The sequence below is a fragment of the Crinia signifera genome, chromosome 1, assembly GCF_055691185.1.
Source record: "Crinia signifera chromosome 1, ASM5569118v1, whole genome shotgun sequence".
Taxonomy (NCBI): Eukaryota; Metazoa; Chordata; class Amphibia; order Anura; family Myobatrachidae; genus Crinia; species Crinia signifera.
Genome location: NC_139217.1, coordinates 49,478,418 through 49,503,001, shown reverse-complemented (window position 1 = coordinate 49,503,001; position 24,584 = coordinate 49,478,418). Strand labels below are relative to the sequence as shown.

Sequence of the window (24,584 nt, the reverse complement as noted above, 5' to 3'; positions counted from 1 at the left end):
AAATGGTCAAAATACATACAAGGAGTTGGCCACATCATTGGTCTCTGTGCACTGTGTAGTGCAGAGAAAGGGACCCCATGAAATAAGACTACTTTAAAATAGTCCGTCCAACCTCTCAGCATTATTATTACGCAAGAAGTATAAGTATAAATAATTCCGATGGGTCAACATCTGTACAGTCAACTTTCAATGGGATTTACCAAACAAAGATGTAAATGAATCCAATCATGTGCAGATCCAAGTAAAAAATAGTATGTCAAATAAATGGCTATTTGTGGCAAACTACAATACTACATACAGTAACTTGGCAGCAAATGCCAGTGTTCCCAGGTGAGTAGTCATTAATGGCCAGGGGACAGTTATATACAGTAAAGACAGCAGTGCAAGGTTCCTGCTTACAGGATAAATTGGTTATTGGATATTTTGGAACCGTGGTGGAAACAAAAAGATAAGAAATGCAAAGTGATGGGGCCCAGCCACTGGGGATAACTACAAAACCATTTACTGCCATTCGTATTTTATATGTGTAAATACATATTTTCTATTCATAAGTCTTAGCTCACATGTGCCGGGTGTGAGTTCAACGGTTTTGGGCTTAGTCCTGGGGCAGCCCTCCTGAGGTGCAAGAAGTCTGGGTAAAGTAGGTTTTTGAATTTGGAATGTTCTACGAGCACTTATCACAAAGAACTGCTTAATGCTGCAAGAAAGCAAACATCACGGTCAGATCACTCAAACAAACATTAGACGGGAACCAATTCCAGCCCTTTGTGGAGTTTAGCAGAAACAAACTAGTGCTACCATTTCCCAGTGTACTTCCTGCTGCTGCTCAGTGACCATAGCATTCAGACTGACAGGACTGTACCACTTCCTTCTCCCTCTCACTGAGGCGCTGTGCTCACAGTTTAGTGAGACCCCCCCAAGTTACAGAGTCATTTTATAGGACAGCCCTGCCCAACCTGTAGCTCTCCAGCTGTTGTGAGACAACAAGTCCCAGCATTCATGCTACAGTTTTTCTATTAGGGTATGCTAAAACAGGGCATGCTGGGACGTGTAGTTTCACAAAAGCTGGAGCGTCACAGGTTGGCCTGTTATAGGGGGGTGGTTAGATGCTTTTCATGATACTTTAAACACAATTCAACAACATTTAAAAAATCCAGAATCTAAAACCTGCACATAATATTAAATATGCATTACAGATGTGTGGACTGTGTATGGATAATTAAGCGTTTTTTTACACTTGGTGAAATAGCATACAACGCCATGCTATAATACAGCCGACACTGGGGGGGAGGGGGCTGAGATCTCATTAGACCTACAGCCAGCACAGCAGCGAAAGCCAAGTTGTCATCAGACACCGCAGCAGCAGTGCCACCTGCACAGAGCAATCTCACAGGGTGGTTGTGTTCAGGAAACAAGTCAACAATAACAGACACCCGTTAAGTGTTTTAAAGACAGAAAGGAACTCAAACTCCACAGTCACCCACATTTTTTAGAATGCTTGCCAAATCAGCTACCATCTTAAAGTATTATCCTTTTATCAGAGAGGACCATGGGCCAGATTCTCTAAGCTTCAAAAGTGATAAAATGGAGAGTGATAAACAGCCAGCCAATCAGCACATGCCTGACATTTTTCAAACACAGTCTGTGACATGGCAGGTAGGAGCTGATTGGCTGGCTGTTTATCACTCTCCATTTTATCACTTTTGAAGCTTAGAGAATCTGGCCCCATGTCTCAGATAGGGACAGATTAATGACGGATTAATGACGGTTTGGGTCTGGGAGTAAAAGTGAGCAAGGGCCTGTTACATTTCCGTAGTGGTCATTCTAGCACCGTGCTTCTTTCAGAACCTGTGCAGTCCCTCTTCCCTGGCTGGCTGGCACTCTGTGGTGCTTCTAGCACAGTCTGGTCTGCATATCAGTGTTGAAATACAGACCATACTGTGCTAGAAGCACCACAGCAGATATGAACACCCCAGACAGGGAAGAGGAACCGCACGAGTTTTGAAAGAGGCAGGGTGTTAGAATGGACACTACATGCGGGATAATTGTCTGTAGTGGTCATTCTAGCACCGTGCTTCTTTCAGAACCTGTGCAGTCCCTCTTCCCTGGCTGCCTGGCTGGCACTCTGTGGTGCTTCTAGCACATGTCTGGTCTGCATATCAGTGTTGAAATACAGACCATACTGTGCTAGAAGCACCAAAGCAGATATGAACACCCCAGACAGGGAAGAGGAACAGCACGAGTTTTGAAAGAGGCAGGGTGTTAGAATGGACACTACATGCGGGATAAGTGTCTGTAGTTATTAAATTACCATGCGGTGTAAACCCACTGAAGTCGGGAGATGCAGTTTACCGCAACCTACTCCCACATTTTCCAAAATAGGTGTGATGCTGTTACTGTATGCAGTCACTAGCCAAAAGGTATAATATGCAAGCAGAAATCCACTAGTCTCAGGGTTACTGTGCAGGCAACTAAACTGCTCCCTTCACTCCCCCCCTTAAGTTTAATTTAACTCACAATGTACAGAATTCCCCCCCATGTCTACTTAAATCCATAAACTTAGAAAAAGTGAACTATTAAAGGGTGCCGGACGCGGTCCCGACAGTCGGGATCCCAATAGTCATTTACCCGACGTTGGGATCCCGACTGGCAAAACTCAGACAGATGGGTGCCCGACGGCCACCGCCTATTCTCCCTTGTGGGGGTCCACGACCCCCATAGAGGGAGAATAGAATAGTTTGCGCGAGTTAGCCACCGTGCCCGCAAGGGGCTTAGTTGCGCTGGCCACGCTGTCTGAGTCCGGGCAGTCGGGATCCCAACGTCAGGCTAATAACTGTCAGTACCCTATACCACACCCCTATTAAAAGGGGCAGAGCATTGCTATGGGCCCTACACACATACACAGCGATTTGTGCTCAATTTCTAAGCAATCTAGTCAAATCGCTTAGGAAATAGGCCAAAATTACTGAGTGTACGCCCCACTACAGCTGGGCATCATCAGGCAGTCATGACGAAGGGTCTATTTTTTTTTATAGAGCTATAGTCCACTCTCCCATTGTTAGTCTGGCCTTGGCTTGAAATAAATGTGGAAGAAAAGATTAATAGTGTGTAGAATTGCTGCCAATAACATTGACAGACATTACAAACAACTATTCACAAGCTTATGACTGATAATGAACAAAATTATTATACTATTAAAATAACTAAGTTAATAAGGCAAATCAAGTGTTGTTTGCCCTGGCAACCACAAGATAGCGCTCAACAGAGCAATTAGATTCCATCAGGACACGCGTGCACGGGAAAGGTGTGTGTGTGTGTGTGTGTGTGTGGGGGGGGGGGGGGGGGGCGGTATAAATAACCACGCACACTGGAAATGCACCTACTAACCAGGACAAAGATAAGCGCGTTATCGGGAGGCATTTTCCACCATTGGAAATTCAAATAACCTCCAGCGGCATCTTAATCCTGATATAGACATATGACTGATCCCACTCTATTGGACATTTGGGGAAACGGGGACTGAGTATAATAGGAACAGACAGGAGCAACTATTAGGGCCTACACACATGCCGATATTAAGGCATTTTCTAAGAGACTTTGCTTAGTTTGCCAAAGTCGCTTAGAAAATGCCCCTAAATCGGTGTGTGTGTAGGGGCTATAGTGACAGCAATGCGCGTCGCTGTCCGAGATTGCCATCGGTGTCCATCAATCTCGCTGATAGCACACAGTGGTGCAGAAGTGTCCAACCTAGCATAGCCAGGAAGCCCCACTACACACACATCGGCATGTGTGTAGGGCCCAATAGTATCACCTTTCAATACAGTGTCTATTTATGTAATGTTTTTATTCAAATTTTATTAAGAATGTTTTTATTGATGTGCACTTATTACAGGTTATTTTTTTTTAAATTATATATGGTTTATATTATCCAATTGAGCCAATTTTAAATCTTTATCTCTCCACTTACCGCCCATTTTTTGTTCTTATATTTGTATTGTTTGGAGGTGACAAACCATCCCTGCAGGCGCTCCAATATACCTTGGTAACACCGGAAATGCGCACCCAACTGAATATCTCCGCTAGGTGTTTGGGCGTACACAAAGCTGAGTGGCCCCTATTCGGCACACAAAAACAAAAAAAAAAGGAAGTTTCTCAAATCTACACAATCAGTGCCCCATATATCACTCTGGCCTGATCTCCATTCCCCATCCACAACACTAAATTATCCAAACCTACACGTTACTTAGAAGCCTTAGTCTACACCAGGGGTGACTAAACTGCTCTTCGACATCTACCAACGGTCCACATTTTCTAAATCCCCTAGCTGGTGCACAGCTGTAGTCATTACTAACTGTCACATGACCCAAATCCCCTAGCTGGTGCACAGGTGTAGTCATTACTAACTGTCACATGACCCAAATCCCCTAGCTGGTGCACAGGTGTAGTCATTACTAACGGTCACATTTTAAACCTGCTGCATTCATTCCTACTGTAGATCCACAGGTTGCCTGACAAACATGAACTGTTGGTGGATCTCGAGGACAGGTTTGGTCACTCCTGATCTACACATACTGCACCAAGCTGGGCGCCCACATTCTAAACATGTCCACTTACCAGAACCGCCAATACAGCTTCACATTACAGCAAACGCCCCACCTAAACCCATCACATTTACACGCAGATATGACAAACCACAACTCTGAAGGCATACAATTCAAATAAAGCATAAGGTACCGTACCATATATACTCGAGTATAAGCCTACTTTTTCAGAACATTTTTTATGCTGAAAAATCCCCCTCTCGGCTTATACTCGAGTGAGGGTCCCACTTGAGTCCAAAACGTTTTCCCATTTTTTTTGTTGTGAAATTAGGCGCCTCGGCTTATATTCGGGTCAACTTATACTCGAGTATATACGGTATATTGTACAAAATAAAGGCCAAAACAGTAATCGGTGGAAATGTAATAGACTGTGAATTGTAGATGTTGGCCTGAAACCAACCTGGGTTTTCCTTTTAACATTATTGACACTTCAAAAACATCAGCCAGGCTCGCCAGTATCTCTCCTACATGCTGCCAAAATATTACAAAGAAGAAGACATTGAGGAACAAAACGTTTGCTGTGCCTATGCCTTATCACATGAGCCTTTATGCACCTTTACTTCGACGGGCACTGCGTTTCGCAGCATAAGGCAGCATAAGGCAGCAACAGCATTAACTATGACTAATCACTATTCTATAGTTCGGGATATTTGCTACATAATGTCGGAACCACACTCGATAGAACAAGCATACAGTCTATATGTGTTCGGGTGTAGCCTGACCAAACGCACGAGAAAGACGGAAACACTCTAGATTTTATAAACCAGTAACATTTATTATTCGCTAAAGCAGGCATGTCCAACCTGTGACCCTCCGGCTGTTGTGAAACTACACATCCCAGCATGCCTTGCCATAGTTTTGCTATTAGGGAATGCTAAAACGATGGCAAGGCATGCTGGGATGTGTAGTTTCACAACAGCTGGAGGGCCGCAGGTTGGACATGCCTGCTCTAAAGGTTTTAGAGCAGGCATGTCCAACTTTGGCCCTCCAGATGTTTTGAAACTACACATCCCAGCACGCTTTGCAATAGTTTTAGCATTCTCTAATAGCAAAACTATGGCAAGGCATGCTGGGATGTGTAGTTTCACAACATCTGGAGGGCCAACGTTGGACATGCCTGTTTTAGAGTAATCCGACTACATGGAGCAGATTTAAATATCCACAGGTGTTGCACGGTCTTTTCTGCAGAGTGAAATAACCACATCTACTCAATCAGGGACTCAAGATCTCCACGTGAGCAGCAATTAACACGTCTTGGCTTCTTCACACTTTAAAAAAACACAATGCTTTTATGTGTTGCGTTGTAGTCATTATCCATGGTCACAAATTATTCAATCTGCAACTCTGTTTTAATAACTTACATGTGAACAGAAAACTACAGATATGGGGAAACTAGTAATTACGGTCTTGCACTGCAAAACCTCCCCATCGTTCACATGATAAGCTAAGAGCGGACGGCCCGTTTCTATAACTTGTAGCCATTTTGCTTTGAATTTCTAGAGAGATTTTGAAAAAGGAGGTAATGACTTGTGGAAGTACAGTGAAGATAAAGGACTACTTGAAGCATGCTTAAAAAAGGGATGTATTACAGAGAAAAGACGTGAATCCTATGTGGGATTGCCGATTTAAAAATAACAAATATGGTAATTTAGCTGGTGCACTCAAAAAGCTTACAGAGGTAGGATGAAAAAGTGACTGTGTAACAGAAGTAAACTCCAAGGAGTTCCAAGATCATATGCAGGCACCAGACTGCTGGCTTCTATTCAATGCATGGAAATGCAGGATGTGTGCAGCACACTACAGGCATTTCTCATCCTACAGTCGTTGCTATATGTAAAAGGCATGCTGGTAGTTTCGATCATTCACTCTACGCTGCATTTTGAGAAGGATTTTCACATGTTTTATTCTTACCAATAGAAACAAACTCTGAATAATCCTCCAAAAAGCTTATTACATGAAAAGTGGTCTGGTTATGTAGGTGGAAAAGACTATCCAGTCATAAAAGGGGGGCAATTCAATTAAACGTGAGTTTGGTGCACTCTGGGGATGCGTAGCTGGAGCTTTTCAACTGAAAAAGAATTTAGAGTTAATGCTCTAAGGGGCAGGAACTGATGTGATTGATTACATGTTCTGTTCACAGAACTGCATAACGTGAATGGATCATTGTAAATAGGAGACATTTTTACCCGCATGTACTCGCTTTGTTAACTGCAATAAGGTAGGTTGCCTACACTAAAGGCTTAATCTAAAATGAAGCAAGGATTTTAATTCATCATTGATTATTTGTAAGGTCTCAAACGCACACAAATTATACATCTATTGATATTGATCTACCATCTAAGATATAGCTTTCCTACCAAACTCTCTAAAGGTCACAGAGCTATTGGGATTGTAGTTCCCCCGCCAAATGGGATTTAAAAGGTCTGACCTACAAGTGCAGGAATTATTTCAGTGACCGCTGTGTGTCAGAGAGAAGTCCTAGAAGCCATTGGAGCATACAGGACTTTCTACAGCCATTCAAAGCAACTGAAGAAAGTGATTCACCCACACTAGTATTTTCTGTAAAACTGGTTTCCAGACTCCACACATACAAAGGTACTCATGAATAAAAGGATTCAGGAGTACATAAGGAACAATACAAAGTGCCGGGAAGGCCTGCCCAGAGCACAATGCCCAACTTTAGCATGGCGTCAGGCAGGCCATAAAATATAGGTAAATACAAAAAATGTATACCAGTTGTAATGCAACCATTTAAGTTCCAAGTGCCAATTATCTAGAGAAAATGCCAATCAGATATCCACTGGAATCTCCTTTTCAGCCCTCAACCCTTCTGCAAATGAGCAGTGCATAATACCCCATTCACACCAGAAATGCAGGGACAAACCCGGGAATTCAGTTCCCGGGACAAGCAGGGACATTCCCGGGTTTGGACCCATTCACACCAGAAATGTCCCTGCATTTTCTGGTGTGAGAAGGGGGCGGAAAGGAGGCCGGCAGGAGGCGGGCAGTCAGCGGAGGTGGGGAGAATACTCACCCCAGTTGCTGGTCCTCCGTGCAGGCCAGGGATCCACACAGGCGGCGGCGCAAATGATGGGAGAGGCTGCGGATGAAGATGACGCAGCTCTCCGGCGTCCTCACTGCCGCCGGAGAGCTGCGTCGTCATCATCATCCACCGGCTGTCCCGTCATTTGCGCCCGCCGCCTGCATTAATTCCCGACGGACAGGACACGGCAACCCGGGTAAGTATACCCTGTACCTTTCACACCAGCCAGGTCCCCGGGTTGAACCCGGGAACAACCCTGGTACCTAGCCGGGTTGAAATTTGCCTGGGATTTTGTCCCGGGAACCTTTCACACCAGCGCTAGTACCGGGTTGTTCCCGGACTCAACCCGGGAATTTAGGCTGGTGTGAATGGGGTATCACAGTACCTTACACAAAACAATCACAATGGAGGTTTGGCATACTGTACTGATATATGCTGGGGCAATTACAGCTGCAAGTCTATGTCCAGCTGCATTAGACACAGCTAGCCTATCATAATGCTGCAACGGAGCCAACGTATCACCAGGAATGGCATAAAATACTGACAGCGGATGCACCATTGAGGAGAAACGAAGAACTTCAAGGGGTTACAGCCCCAACCGCAGCCCTCATGACACACTAAGGCACAGGAGAATTCAGGGGCAGGTGTATTAAGCCCAAAGAACTGATAAAGTGGAAGGTGTTCACGCATCAACCAATCAGCTCCTGCAACTTCACAATTAGAAGCTGATTGGCTGGTGTGTTATTACTGGACACAAGCACTTCAACAAATTCTGATCTCAATTCTTTGAGATCAGCAATATGGGCGTTAATTCAAGTGTTTTTGGCACCCATTAGATAGCATGCTAAAAGCAACAGATTTAGCAAGTCCTCATTACCGCAGCCAAAGGAAGGTTTTTCTTAGTTTTTGGGTTTTTTTACACATTACTTCCCACCACCTAAAAAAAAAATAATTGAATCCCCCAACAGTGCAGGTTTTTAGGGCAGTATTCAATGAGAAAAGTTCTCCGTCTTTTGTGGAGAACTTGTGCTTTTTTCGCCGTGGAGAGAGGTTTTTTTTCTCCAAAGGCGAGCCACCCTATTCAATGTGAAATATTCTCAGTCTTTCTTAGTGATTCTCGCCGTCTCTCTCCGTGAAGAAATTCTCCATCTTTTGATGGAGAGCAGGAATGTGAACTTTTAAACTAAAAGGGTGTTTTTTTTAATTTTGGTGTCAAAAAATCAGGTTTTTTTTTCTGTGGAGGGCCATGTTATTTTTATTCATGTGCCTATAGCACATGAATATATATTTAATTTTTAAAAAAATATTTTTTTACATTTTTTTTTTTCTTTTTTTTACACAGTGCAGCCAGCAGGGGGCCAGAGCGCTCGAGCCGCTCATTAGATATTCATATATTCACTGCACCCGAAGCACGTTCGGGTACAGTGAATACTGGGTCCCCCGCTGGCTATAGAGGGGGGCAGCCTGTGCTGCCTGGGTCCCAGGGGGGCCCCCTACCCTCACATATGTTCTGTGGCATCCAGGGAGACTTTAATCTCCCTGGATGCCACGTCCCTGTCAGCTCCCTGCTGCGGACGCTCGTCCGCTGCAGGGGTTAAGACTCGCCGCGAGTGGCGGCGAGTCTTATAAACATTGAATAGTGGCAGCAGGAGAGGCAACGAGCCCTCCGGAACACGGAGAGTGCACGGCGAGCAAAAAAAAATGCTCGCCGTGCACGGAGAATATTACCATTGAATACTGCCCTTAGTGATAACCATACTTTAGCTGCCCTGCCAATACACTTGTGAAAGGGATTAAAACTCCATTATGAGACTTGTGTTAGGACGCTACTATTACCATTTCACACTGCTACCACCCCATTTTGTGCCATCCCTTCTAGACAGGACCTATTCCACCCTGGATAATATGGTGTAGCTTGGCCAAGATGGCTGCTTCGCCTGGTACCTTTTTGCGAATGATGTTACCTGTGGAGTTTACTACTCAAAATGACTGCACCAACCCTGCATTATGCTCATTGTGCAAGCTTTGGTTTTTTATTTTTGTGTGTGGTCTTCTTAGTACTATGGGTTTTCTCTTTACATATATAATGTGACACTGGGGGTTATTCAATTGTAAAAATTGAATTGCTCCATTGAGCACAATCTAGTGGCAGCCAGGGGGAACAACTAATTGCATTTTCCCACCTTTGAGTCCTGCTTGAAAAAAAAACCTATATAAATTATTCAGCACAGATGGTTGAATCAAAACAAAAAGGTACTAATTAAATAACTGTGCTAAAGTATGGCTATCCTTTTGACAACCTCTGAGCTACAGGCTGATGCAGTGATTAGTAGGATTTCAGGACAGCATTCCTGAATCACTTGTGTTCTGTTTATGAATGAGATTGGTACAACACTACTGGTGCTGGTACAACACTACTGGTGCTGGTACAACACTACTGGTGCTCTAGCTTCCAAATTAAGTGTGTCCAGGCCTCGAAAAGAGACCAACACAATGACGGGAGGGAAACTTCTAAATCTGTGATACACCATGGCCCTAACTGTGTGGAGTTTGTATATTCTCCTCGTGCTTGCATGGGTTTCTTCCGGGTACTCCAGTTTCCTCCCGCATTCCAAAAATATACAGATAGGTTAATTGGCTTCCAACAAAAATTAACCCTAGAATGTCTGTGTGTGCGTGTACATGTGGTAGGGAATATAGATTGTAAGCTCCACTGGGGCAGGGACTGATGTGAGTGTTCAACTATTATCTATAAAGCGCTGCGGAATATGTGTGCGCTAGATAAATAACTGGTAATAATAAAACATCTGCAAAATATACAATCACTGAACTGTGAATATAGTTAGCAGTGGGCGTGCATAGCAGGTTTTATAAATAAAGCAAATTGCTATAGGCGCACTATTCAAAAACCACCTCGGGGATGTGGACCCATACCTTAGGGTACGCCCCAGGTCGGTAATGTATAGGAAAATGCAATTCTGTTTAGCAGCTGGAGGAGAAATGTTATTTACAACACAAAGCCTCAGGGACAGGTACTGTAGCTATGGCAGCTGAGAATTTACCACTGGCACCTGACTGAAGCAGTCTCTACAGCTCAATGGAGGAGCCACCTACAGGGAAGTTTGCCGAAGTTATCCCTTTTTAGCATAGTTAACCATGCAAACAAATATGATGGAACTTATGAGTGGGAATACTCACGCAGGGAGATTGCTCTAATGAGCACAGCATAGAACAAATACTTGAAAAAGTCCATTGGAAAACGTAAAAAAAAAAAAAATTACTCTGACTCTTGTAGAAAGAATCCCCCTGACATAACAAATGACTCAATAGGTCTCAGAGGACACTCGATACCACGGATTTCCTGTTCTTCGTGTTGAGAACACGACAAATATTATGAGGCAGGTAGCCAATCAAACTGCTGCTGATGCCCAACGGCTAGGACCCATAAGTCAAAGCATGCACAGCTTCCCCGGGCTTAACTGGATTCAAAAACAAGAATTACATTACCTTAATGAATGCCAGTGGTCCAGAATTTAAGGATAGTCCTACTTGAGCACATTATTTAATTAGTACTTTGGTTATTCTGATTTAAGCATAGGCCCTCCAGTATGGATAGCCTTAAAACCTACAGTTAGGTGAAATTAAGTTGTTTTCTGGGCTCCCATATGAGCAATTTCATTGTGCATCATAAGAGAGTTGCACACATTAAACCTGTCTAAAGTACCGCTTTGGCGTCCAAACTGCCAATTTTTGTACATTTCCACTCACACCTCAGGTGGTTGCGAGAAGAAATGTTTCTCTCGTTACCATCTAGTGGCAGCCACAGGTACAACATTTGAATCGCCAGGGTAATATTCAATTGATCCCGTTGTTGCACATATCGTTATGTTTGGGTTTAGCCACACATAGCAGCTAAACCAGACTAAACTAATGGGCGCAACATAAAGTCCCATTTGAGCAATAAAAGGGGTGTCTTCACATATTTCAGCTCACAACCCCACGGGTAGCCGCCTGAAATGTTAGCACACACAATTGAATACCGCCGGTGGAGGGTGGTGATGGCAGGTAATAATTGAATCCCACCCCAATTGTGCTTTGAATACAGAGGCTGATCCTCCTCTCACATTTCTTGCAGGCCAATATGACCTTGGACTCTGATATTTTTGTATGCAACCCAAAGGGGCTGTGAATGGATATAAGCACACACAGATCTACAGTAAGTAATGCTGATTATACATTAGACCAGGGCTGGGCAACACCGGCCCACCAGATGTTAGTGAACTACACATCCCAGGATGCTTTGCATTAGTTTTGCTATGTGGCCATGCTGAAACTGATGCAAGGCATGCTGGGATGTGTAGTTCACTAACATCTGGAGGGCCAGTGTTGCCCAGCCCTGCATTAGACCAACTGTCTTCCAACTAGTTGGATGGACTGACAATCTGGTACACACTGTATGGGAGCAAATAACAATCAGCAATTTTCCCACAAACACAGGAACATGGACAAAACTTTTATTCAAAAGGTCCATACACGCTGGGTGATTTTGCCCAACGTGTATGGACAATGATTGGGGGGAAAAAAAAAATAATGATCACTGGGGTGAAAATTGCTCAGGGCAGTTAGGGATATTTGCCCTTCTGAGCAGTTTTCCCAGGGGTGGCCAACATTCCATAGCAGGACACTATGGAAAGCAGTGCACCCCGTCGCTCATCTTCTGGTAATACAGCTGCTGGCGATGATGCAGTAGCACACATCAGCTCTCACTGCTGCCCCGTACACACTGGGCAGCTTTTGAGCTGATACCAGCTCAAACAACAAAACTGAGCTGCTTTGATCTCAAGATCGCCCAGTGTGTATGGGCCTAAATCGATTAGATCAAACAGATTTAACTACAGAACCTTGACAGGTTTTGTCCATTACCTGATTTTGGGAGCAAATTACAAATCACATTTGCAACCATCCATATTGTATGCAATATTGGATACAATCATTGTAACGTGTATGGGCACCTATACAACTGCACTTACTTCACAAGACCACGTCAACTCGCTCTTAACTGAACTCCCAACATTCAACAGATCACAAGGTGGCCGATGGAAGCAATTTGCAGTTCATGAATGGCAAACCACCCATGCACACAGCAAGTATTGCATTTAGTCGCTGTATACATGCACAGCTGGGCATCGTGACAGTGCCCCACAACAAGTGCCCAATTAAATCCTTCCCCTGACACCAAGGCCTGAACTTCTACATCTCATAGCCTGCATCTGGGCATCTCAATTCCAGTCCTCGAGATGTACGTGCAGTGCTGGTTTTTATATCTCAGAACTACAAGTAAAATCATTACAAGCACCTGCAGAGCCTTCAAAACTTCAGTAACGTGTGCTCCTGTACTCCAACAAGGAGATATGGAAAACATGCACTATTAGTGCATCCTCAGCACTGGATTTGTGACGCACTAATCTACAGACCTCCTGTTGTGCAAAGTGACCCCGTGTGTGTGTGTCTGGCTATGCATCATGTACACCAGAAGGCACGTGAGCATTATGCAAATCATAATAAAAATGCAAAAAATAAAGACACATCAGAGCAGGAGAGAACATTCCCACACGTCTGTGGAATGCAACTTGTTAGAATGCAGCAGTGGTGATGCTGCTAGCACTTGAATGCTATAGTGGTCTCCAGCAATACTACAGCGAGCTTATTACCCTCCCATCCCCTCACACTTGGTACCCAACAATAGTCACACTAGTAAGCAGGATGTGATCCCTCTAGTGGAGTTCCAGCCTGTGCAACTTTACATTGCATGCTATGCACAGACACATGTTAGAGAAGCAGCATACAGGGACTACACAATAATAATACATGCAAGAGAGACACAAAACAACAACAAGCAGGGAGACATAATGACTGCTGAGCAAACATGGATGTCCTACAGCAACAGAGTGCAAAACTCCAGGAGACACAGTGAGGAGGGGGCTTTAATGATGAGGTGGTGGGGGCTGAACCCCCATTCCTAAATTGCAATTGCATAGGGATGGGATAGATATAATATAGTCCAATTGGTCTATGCAATTGAGCATATGGCCGCACACTGCTATATTGCATGATTATTATAATTATGCAAATAGACCAGCAGCAATGGAGGCAGCAGCTGGGCCCAGGCTGCCACTCTCTCTATATAGGGGCACACAGGGCCCCCATTGCACTGGGAACGGACGCAGAAAGCCGATCCCGCCAAGTTTCAGGCCCAGCCGCCTACACCCCCGTCCCTCCTCCCCTCCCGGAACATGATGCCGCCGGGAGGTCCCCGCTGCCCGGGCACATACACAGACACACACGGCTGAGGTGGGTGGTGGGGGGGGGACACAGACAAGGCGGAGGGGAATAAAGATGAAGTGACCTGTTTGTCGCATCCTTATGTGCGCGGCGGCGGCAGAGTGCGGGGAGAGCTGCGGCTCCTGCTGGCTGGCAATCAATGGAGGAGAGACAGGCACACGGCGAGCCGGGCTCCTCCCCCCGCCAGCCAGCCGGACACGCCCACCCGCCGCGGCGGACACGCCCACCTTCCTCCTCAGTCGCCCGCGGCGGGAAAATTGCCAGGCGCTGATTGGCTTGGCGGGCGCCAAGCGGCGGCAACACGACCGGCCGCAATCGCATTCAAATGGGACGTTGTTGGGAAGGGTGTGTGACGCAGCGGTGGGTGGCGGGGACGGTTCGGGACGGGCGCAGGGTGGTGTTCTTGCCCAGTTCTCCTGGTACAGCGCAGCTAGCCGCCTGTCCCAGTCATACTCGGAGATACTGGTTAGGCAGTGCCATGATACCCTGGGTAGAGCCTGGAGGGCTGCTATGCTTAAGGGTATATTGGAGCTGCAGCCTAAAGTGGGATACATGCTAAGCCCAATGCTAGGTGCACACCAGAACGATTGTGAGCAGAACGTACGATCTGTTGGAGCACACGATCTGCGTACGATCCAACCATGATCTATATCAAGCTGAATGGATCTTTTAGAGATCCTGACTGCAGGCAGGAGATAGGATCTCCACCAGTGGGGACGCGGATCGGAATTGGATCCAAAACATGCCCAATTTACATTCAGTCGGTCGAAATTGGGGGGAATTGATATTCTTCGATAGACCCAACATCGGGTCTATCGGAGCTATTCAAGTGTTGCTCCAAACAGATGCCTATTAACATTTAATGCACCTCACGGTTCCGGGTGTAGCTAAACCCGTGTAATGTGTAAGTTTGTGCCTGATCAGAGAAACACAATATATGTAAATTTGTATAGCTGACCAGCCCCTATGTGTCAGGGGGTGTGGTATGAATCACCGACAGTCATTATCCCGACTGCCTGGTCTCAGACAGCGTGGCCAGAGCAACAAAGCCCCTTGCGGGCTCGCCACACTGCGGGCAAGGTGGCGAGCTACGCCACCTATTCTATTCTCCCTCGTGGACCCCCACGAGGGGAAATAGCCGACGGCCATCAGGAACTTGGCCGCCTGTGTTTTAACAGTCGGGATCCCGACGTCGGGTTAATGACTGTCGGACCCCGTCCGGCACCCGTGTCGGGTGCATGGTACTCTCCAAGGCTTAATACCCCTTTTTCACTAGCAAACATAACCCGGGGTTTTGCGCGGGTACGTGCATCGACCCCGGGTTTATTGCTAGTGGAAACCCAAGGAAAAATCCCGCGTTGACTGCCCTGGCAATTGAACCCCAGTAATTACCTGCGACTTGGGTCCTGTTCACTGCAATGTAAAAGCCGCCGATGGGAGATGCTCTCCTCTCCCAGCACCGCCCGACCCCTCCTCCCAATAAAGTCATTATGCCAGGCCGGGAGGCTAGTGGCAAAAGGAATGCAAGCAGGGTGCAACCTAGCTTGTCTAGTGGAAAAGGGGTATTACTTATACCCCTTTCAGATTGCAAAGCCATATCGGACCCGGGTCCAGTGCATTAACATTAAACACGGGTCACCCATTATATGTGCCGTGGTTGGTGGACCCAGATTATACGGTGTGGTATGTTCATACCACACCTCAACCCAGGTTGACACGTCACCAACCTGACCGGCTTAAAAATGTCATCCAGGTAATTTGCTGAACTATACCGGTATTTCTTCAGTGTAAAAGGTTCAACCCTGGGACACAAATCCCGGGTTGTCGACCCTGGTATCGTCGATCCGGGATTTAAGACCCAGGTTTACCCACCCTGAACAAATTGGTATCTGGACTGATCATAGACTGACACATGATAGCCAGTCATATGGTCGACAGGGTCTAAAGGTCGACATAGAAAAGGTATAAAGGTTGACATGGAAAAGGTCGACAATCAATATGTCGACAGGGTCAAAAGGTCGACATGCATTTTTTTACTAAATTTTCAGCCGACACATGCTGATAGGAGGTATTTCATGCCCTACCATCCCCTAGGGTGCGGAGGGAGAATAAAAAAGTGTTCAGAGCGCAGCGAGGCGCCGAGCCCAAACCATGGCGGGCGCAGCGGTACACTTAGTGTCCATGTCGACCTATATCGACATAAACACCCTAAAAATATTAAAAACTCATGTCAACCTTGTGACTGTCGACCGTTAGTGCTCGACCATGTGACTGTCTGTCATGTGACTGTCTATGATGCATACCATAACCGAACAAATTACCAGGTAGAAATGCTTCACCTGGTAATTTGATGTGTGAAAGGGGTATTGGTGAGTTCTTTAATCAAGAAATTGCAAAAAGTATATGGCCTGGAAACAAAAGTATATAAATTATGCATAACACATATAAAAACAGGTTGTGACAATTCATATAAAGTTACACGGCATAAGAAATACGTTTCGGGAGTGGTTCAGAAAATGTGTTTGCAGAATTTGCTCTTGCACATAGAACATTTTGTGAACCATATCCAATCATATAGGTTTCTGTGGATCCTTCAGAGCTTTGCTGTTCACACAGGTAGCAGTGTATGGGGCCCTTTACATTAGAACGATTTTGCCAGATTTCGATGTTTCGGGCCGATATATCGTCTGAAAAGTGCCACATCGTTTGTGTTTTCGATCCGATGCGCGGTCCCATGAGAGTCGGATGGGAGCCTCTAGGTTGGTCGGACCGCAGCTGTGATTTGTCGGAATCGGATGTAATCCGATGGAAAATGGAGAGCTTTTGGCGCATGCGATATATCGTATGCGATATATTGCAGAAAGTATAGTACACATGCAATTTGGCCAGATAAATCTCATACAATTTATTGGACCAAATAGTATGCACAAATGACACCAAAGTACCAAATTGGATGCAGTCACTCCCGGGAAGGCCCAGGGGGAGTCCAAGGGAAATTGCATCCAATCTCAGCATCAGATGTAAGGGGCCCTTAAATCCAGCTATACATCTAATGCTTATCTTTCCAACTAATTGGAATGACAATATGGTAATATATGGGAGCAAATGACAATCGACCATGGAAATGGACGAAAACCGTCATTCAGGCAGATTTGTTAGAGCAAATTAATTTAACCAACTTGTCTGCACCATTTTCCAGTGTTTGAGAGTCATATGTGTCCTCATAAACCAAATTCCTTTGCCCTCATCTGCAGAGGCTGATATTTGCCATAGTCAGGAGCTCCGGCATTATTTTAACACTGAGAATCTGGACTCCTTAAGCCCCGTACACATGAGGCAATTTCAGCGCTCCCGCGACTAGCCCTGGGGTGGTCTCTGGTGCTCCTGCGACCAGCGGCTTCCCCCGAGTCTATTTTTTATCACCGCTGATGAAAACGGGACATTAATATTGCTCAACGATCATATCGGTCCATGTGTACGGAGCTTTAGTCTCACAGCCTCCCTAGTGCCCTCAGTTGGTTTTAGGGGATTCTCTAAATAAGAAAAAAAGTCGAACTAATTTGTCTGGCCAGCAGCCAAAAAGAGCTAGTGGTCCAGCAACCAATCAGGACACACTGCTGCAGCCGCTTCCCTGATTGGCTGACGGCCAGCACATTCAAAATCACGCTGTCTATGTGTGTGTGTGTGTCTGTGGTTGCCGTCTGACATTAGTGAATCCCTCTGCTGATCAGCCGGGAAGTGTCTGAGCCAAGTGTTACTGTTGCTTAGCGCTGCCCAGCACAACTGTAAAAGAACATGCTAATCCTGTGATTGGAGGCTCCAATCGTGGGATTCCAATCCCGGCACTTTTGGGCCAAAATCCCAGGATCCTGCCGGGTCTTGCTGTGAAGCCAAAGAGGTTTGGATTATATTGTTTTGGATGAAGATATTTCCTAAAAAGCGTTTCTCATTAATGTTTTAGATGGTTATAAGGAACTATTTTGTATGGTGACTCCCTTTGATGCCCAGATTTACCGTTACCTCTTGCTTAAGGGAGTTAGGTTATCCCTATATTGTCCAGGCAATAATTACCACTGGACACTGTTCCATAATACCTTCTTCAATTACTTTATTCACTAGGCTTATTTTGTCTTGATTACTATTTTAGTGATGTGCTTCAGATATAGGGCCCCATTACACGGTCCGTTCATTGGATCCGTTCTGTGCTTAAACAGCACTCATCGTATCGGATCGCATCCCTTGTGCATGCCGATATATCGTCTGAAAAGTGCCACATCGTTTGTGTTTTTGATCCGATGCGCGGTCCCATGAGAGTCGGATGGGAGCCTCTAGGTTGGTCGGACCGCAGCTGTGATTTGTCGGAATCGGATGTAATCCGATGGAAAATGGAGAGCTTTTGGCGCATGCGATATATCGTATGCGATATATTGCAGAAAGTATAGTACACATGCAATTTGGCCAGATAAATCTCATACAATTTATTGGACCAAATAGTATGCACAAATGACACCAAAGTACCAAATTGGATGCAGTCACTCCCGGGAAGGCCCAGGGGGAGTCCAAGGGAAATTGCATCCAATCTCAGCATCAGATGTAAGGGGCCCTTAAATCCAGCTATACATCTAATGCTTATCTTTCCAACTAATTGGAATGACAATATGGTAATATATGGGAGCAAATGACAATCGACCATGGAAATGGACGAAAACCGTCATTCAGGCAGATTTGTTAGAGCAAATTAATTTAACCAACTTGTCTGCACCATTTTCCAGTGTTTGAGAGTCATATGTGTCCTCATAAACCAAATTCCTTTGCCCTCATCTGCAGAGGCTGATATTTGCCATAGTCAGGAGCTCCGGCATTATTTTAACACTGAGAATCTGGACTCCTTAAGCCCCGTACACATGAGGCAATTTCAGCGCTCCCGCGACTAGCCCTGGGGTGGTCTCTGGTGCTCCTGCGACCAGCGGCTTCCCCCGAGTCTTTTTTTTATCACCGCTGATGAAAACGGGACATTAATATTGCTCAACGATCATATCGGTCCATGTGTACGGAGCTTTAGTCTCACAGCCTCCCTAGTGCCCTCAGTTGGTTTTAGGGGATTCTCTAAATAAGAAAAAAAGTCGAACTAATTTGTCTGGCCAGCAGCCAAAAAGAGCTAGTGGTCCAGCAACCAATCAGGACACACTGCTGCAGCCGCTTCCCTGATTGGCTGACGGCCAGCACATTCAAAATCACGCTGTCTATGTGTGTGTGTGTGTCTGTGGTTGCCGTCTGACATTAGTGAATCCCTCTGCTGATCAGCCGGGAAGTGTCTGAGCCAAGTGTTACTGTTGCTTAGCGCTGCCCAGCACAACTGTAAAAGAACATGCTAATCCTGTGATTGGAGGCTCCAATCGTGGGATTCCAATCCCGGCACTTTTGGGCCAAAATCCCAGGATCCTGCCGGGTCTTGCTGTGAAGCCAAAGAGGTTTGGATTATATTGTTTTGGATGAAGATATTTCCTAAAAAGCGTTTCTCATTAATGTTTTAGATGTTTATAAGGAACGATTTTGTATGGTGACTCCCTTTGATGCCCAGATTTACCGTTACCTCTTGCTTAAGGGAGTTAGGTTATCTCTATATTGTCCAGGCAATAATTACCACTGGACACTGTTCCATAATACCTTCTTCAATTACTTTATTCACTAGGCTTATTTTGTCTTGATTACTATTTTAGTGATGTGCTTCAGATATAGGGCCCCATTACACGGTCCGTTCATTGGATCCGTTCTGTGCTTAAACAGCACTCATTGTATCGGATCGCATCCCTTGTGCATGCCGATATATCGTCTGAAAAGTGCCACATCGTTTGTGTTTTTGATCCGATGCGCGGTCCCATGAGAGTCGGATGGGAGCCTCTAGGTTGGTCGGACCGCAGCTGTGATTTGTCGGAATCGGATGTAATCCGATGGAAAATGGAGAGCTTTTGGCGCATGCGATATATCGTATGCGATATATTGCAGAAAGTATAGTACACATGCAATTTGGCCAGATAAATCTCATACAATTTATTGGACCAAATAGTATGCACAAATGACACCAAAGTACCAAATTGGATGCAGTCACTCCCGGGAAGGCCCAGGGGGAGTCCAAGGGAAATTGCATCCAATCTCAGCATCAGATGTAAGGGGCCCTTAAATCCAGCTATACATCTAATGCTTATCTTTCCAACTAATTGGAATGACAATATGGTAATATATGGGAGCAAATGACAATCGACCATGGAAATGGACGAAAACCGTCATTCAGGCAGATTTGTTAGAGCAAATTAATTTAACCAACTTGTCTGCACCATTTTCCAGTGTTTGAGAGTCATATGTGTCCTCATAAACCAAATTCCTTTGCCCTCATCTGCAGAGGCTGATATTTGCCATAGTCAGGAGCTCCGGCATTATTTTAACACTGAGAATCTGGACTCCTTAAGCCCCGTACACATGAGGCAATTTCAGCGCTCCCGCGACTAGCCCTGGGGTGGTCTCTGGTGCTCCTGCGACCAGCGGCTTCCCCCGAGTCTATTTTTTATCACCGCTGATGAAAACGGGACATTAATATTGCTCAACGATCATATCGGTCCATGTGTACGGAGCTTTAGTCTCACAGCCTCCCTAGTGCCCTCAGTTGGTTTTAGGGGATTCTCTAAATAAGAAAAAAAGTCGAACTAATTTGTCTGGCCAGCAGCCAAAAAGAGCTAGTGGTCCAGCAACCAATCAGGACACACTGCTGCAGCCGCTTCCCTGATTGGCTGACGGCCAGCACATTCAAAATCACGCTGTCTATGTGTGTGTGTGTGTCTGTGGTTGCCGTCTGACATTAGTGAATCCCTCTGCTGATCAGCCGGGAAGTGTCTGAGCCAAGTGTTACTGTTGCTTAGCGCTGCCCAGCACAACTGTAAAAGAACATGCTAATCCTGTGATTGGAGGCTCCAATCGTGGGATTCCAATCCCGGCACTTTTGGGCCAAAATCCCAGGATCCTGCCGGGTCTTGCTGTGAAGCCAAAGAGGTTTGGATTATATTGTTTTGGATGAAGATATTTCCTAAAAAGCGTTTCTCATTAATGTTTTAGATGTTTATAAGGAACGATTTTGTATGGTGACTCCCTTTGATGCCCAGATTTACCGTTACCTCTTGCTTAAGGGAGTTAGGTTATCTCTATATTGTCCAGGCAATAATTACCACTGGACACTGTTCCATAACACCTTCTTCAATTACTTTATTCACTAGGCTTATTTTGTCTTGATTACTATTTTAGTGATGTGCTTCAGATATAGGGCCCCATTACACGGTCCGTTCATTGGATTCGTTCTGTGCTTAAACAGCACACATCGTATCGGATCGCATCCCTTGTGCATGCACTGCGATCCGATACGATGTTTACCTAGTACAAAAAGTATGTGTAGCACATACTTTTTGTACCGTACTATGTGATGCGCGGGAGCGCGCATCGCATACTACAGAACGGAGCCGGTCCACAACGGACCGTGTATGGGCTCCTTAACATACAATATGAGCTGGTTTAATCCCCCAAAAATCACCAGCTCTGAGTGCGCCTGCAGCGACCGGGAATCAGCATAAACCATTATGCACTCCTAAATCCAACACCAAGACTCCTGTGAAACTAGCCAATAGGAAATCGGGTGTCTTAACAGTGTATATTGGTTAATGGAGATTCCCAGGCGCCCGCGAAGCACCTAAGTTACTCAGCGCTGGAGATCCCTGTGGAATTGATCCAGTAAATATATTATATACATGATTGTGTGTGTGCATGCGCCCCCACTGATTGGTTGGCACTGCAGCCCAGAGGCAGCAGTCGCCACTAGTGGCAACTATGGCACTCTTGGTATCTAATGACAAATCCACCATCAGAGCAGAAACTAAGACCAACCCCCTACCAAAAGTGACATGCTGATATTCCACAGAGCAAAGTTGGGTTTATGCCATTGAAGATAAACACTGATAGCAGTGGCGTAACTATAGGGGGTGCAGCTGCTATGGGGCCTGGTGGCTTGGAGGGCCCCAAAGCCAATCCCACTGCACCCTCTTTAGTTATGCCGCTGTCCCCAGGTTACTGGTACCTGCACTGCGCTACCCACTGATCAAATTCTGCAAAGCAGGAAGGCCCCGGACTGCAGAGGCGCTCTTTGCCTTGCTGCTGCTGTCAGCTCCCGCTGATTGTGCCTGTCACAGTGAATGACATGCAGCAGCGGTGTCAGCAGCAGGAAGGGCGGGACACACAACTGTAAAGTCCTGCGCTGTATGGCTCTACCTCAAGCAGGAGCGAGCACCCCTTGGTCCCCAATCCTTAATGTCACAGCAGATAATGGCCGAACCCCCACCTCCCTGCCAGCAACGGTGCCTACGCACACACCGGGAGCCTACAGACGGCAGCAGCAGCAGTGTGGACATTGGCTCCATTACCAGGCAGCAGCAGTACCAACGTGCCAGTGGTAAGTTCCCTTATGTTGTATAAAGCTGGTGGCCAAAGTAGTGACTGCCTAGAGTCACTTACTGAGGGAAGCTGGTAGTGGTCACAGGGCCTTATTCTGATTCACTCTTAGAGGCAAATTCCTTCTCAAAAGGACAAAACCATGTGCACTGCAGGTGGGGCAGATATAACATGTGCAGAGAGAGTTAGATTTGGGTGGGGTTTTTCTTCAAAGTGAGATCTATATTGAAGTGTAAAAACAAAGCAGTCAGTATTTTCCCTGCACAGAAACAAAATAACTCACCCAAATCTAATTCTATCTGCACCTGTTACATCTGCCCCCCCTGCAGTGCACATGGTTTTGTCCATCTGAGAAGAAATTTGCCTCTAAGAGTGAACTAGAATAAGGCCCTCAGTGTGGTGTGGGATATGAATGAAGCATCAGTGTACAGTATGTATGTATATATGAATGTGAGTGGCATGTATGTATACGTGAACAGTATGTATGTATGTATGTATGTGAGAGGCAGTGTACAGATGTGGCCTAATACACTGTAGTGTTGCTGAAGCTACTTGCTTTTGCACCCGACTTCTAATTTGTGTAAGGGGGCCCACAAAGTTCTAGTTACGCCCCGGCTGATAGCCATCCCTATGCTATATCCAGAACACAGCTTTAAGGTGCCCATACATTAGGATGATATACATGTGATTTGGTCACTTTTTATGTGATTGTGGCAGTCAATTGCATAAAAAGCATATTTGACAGCAAGTCCGAAGCGATGCGCATTGCGCAGTACTGTATGCGTTGCATTAGAGTCCGTGAGATGCACCACCAGCAGAAGAGATTCATTGGATCGTAGCAAAACCTGGTACGCTTGGCTGGGAACTCACGCGATATATCATATGCAAAATTACTCAATGTGAGTCACGAGGTTTCGCATGCTATACCTCGCAGTAGTGTATAGGGACCTTTTTAGGGAATTTTTTAACCAGGTGTTTTTGTAATGCATACAAACATTTAACTTCAATGTAATAATAATAATAATAATATTATACACACACAAAAGCACACTGCAACTACATTAGGTAAACATTGCACGATGGGAATAGTAGTTCTCCAAGAGCCACTGGGACTGTGCCACTTCTGACGAACCAGCATGCACGGTACCAATCTAGATAGCAGTCAGAATATACACTGACACGTCAGAAAGCCATCGTTCTGCATGCTACAATTATATCCCATCTGCTGCATCCGATTCCGTGCAAGGCTCTCACACACACGCTGCCCCAGCCTGAGCCTACCCGCCTGGCTGGCTGTGCCCCCCGAGGAAGAGAGAGAGGAGGCGGAGGGGGCTAAATAATCTGAGGGCGAGTGACAGCTCGGGGTGGGCGGTGACGTCACTGCATCCAGAGAGCGCGCAATTCAAGAGGGCCCCGCCCACCAGACGGAGAATTCCGAAGACGTCAGTCGTCTCCGATTGGCTGTGGCGTGCGGCCTCCAGCCAATAGCAACGCGCCTTTTTACCTTACCTCAGTCAAGAGAAGTGTCAGCGGCGGCGGCGGAGTGATACGGCGCCGCCCTTGGAAGAGGCGGGCTCCTGTCAAACCATTGTGGCGGGAATATGTCATAGAAGCCAGGGGAGCGGGTATTTTCAATTCTAGAAGCCAGTACACTGCTGTAGGGCGGATACTGAGACACGAGATGGATCATTTCGTAATTTAAGTGACTCATTTACAATCTGGATGTACTTACTGGCGTCCTTCCATCAGACTTGTGGTGACTCAGATAGAGAAATACTATTTACATTATTGAGTTTGAAAGCAGTTGGCAGGGGAATCCTGTAACATTGCATTTGGTGACAGAAATAGAGCTTTCTAGTTTCTATAGCCCAGTTATGTAGGTTGTATTCACGAAGGGTGCCGGATGGGTGCCCGGCAGTTGGGATCTCGACAGTCATTAGCCCGACGTCGGGATCCCGACTGTTAAAACCCCAACACTCGGGTGCTCGACAGACACAGCCTATTCTCCCTCATTGGGGGTCCACGATCCCCATAGAGGGAGAATAGAATAGGTAGGGAGCCACTGTGCCCGCAGAGTGGCGATCCCGCTAGGGGCTTCGTTGCGCTCCTCC

The 24,584-nt window shown here is 45.9% G+C and overlaps 1 protein-coding gene across 1 annotated transcript in view; it reads right to left on the bottom strand.

Annotated features, from left to right (window-relative positions):
- Window positions 1-14,209, bottom strand: part of NSD2 (nuclear receptor binding SET domain protein 2) — a 68,605-nt gene extending 54,396 nt beyond the window's left edge. The window contains exon 1 of the mRNA XM_083151292.1: window positions 14,051-14,209. The gene's annotated coding sequence lies outside the window, so the exon portion shown is untranslated. The remainder of the gene's footprint in view (window positions 1-14,050) is intronic.
- Window positions 14,210-24,584: the final 10,375 nt, after the last annotated feature.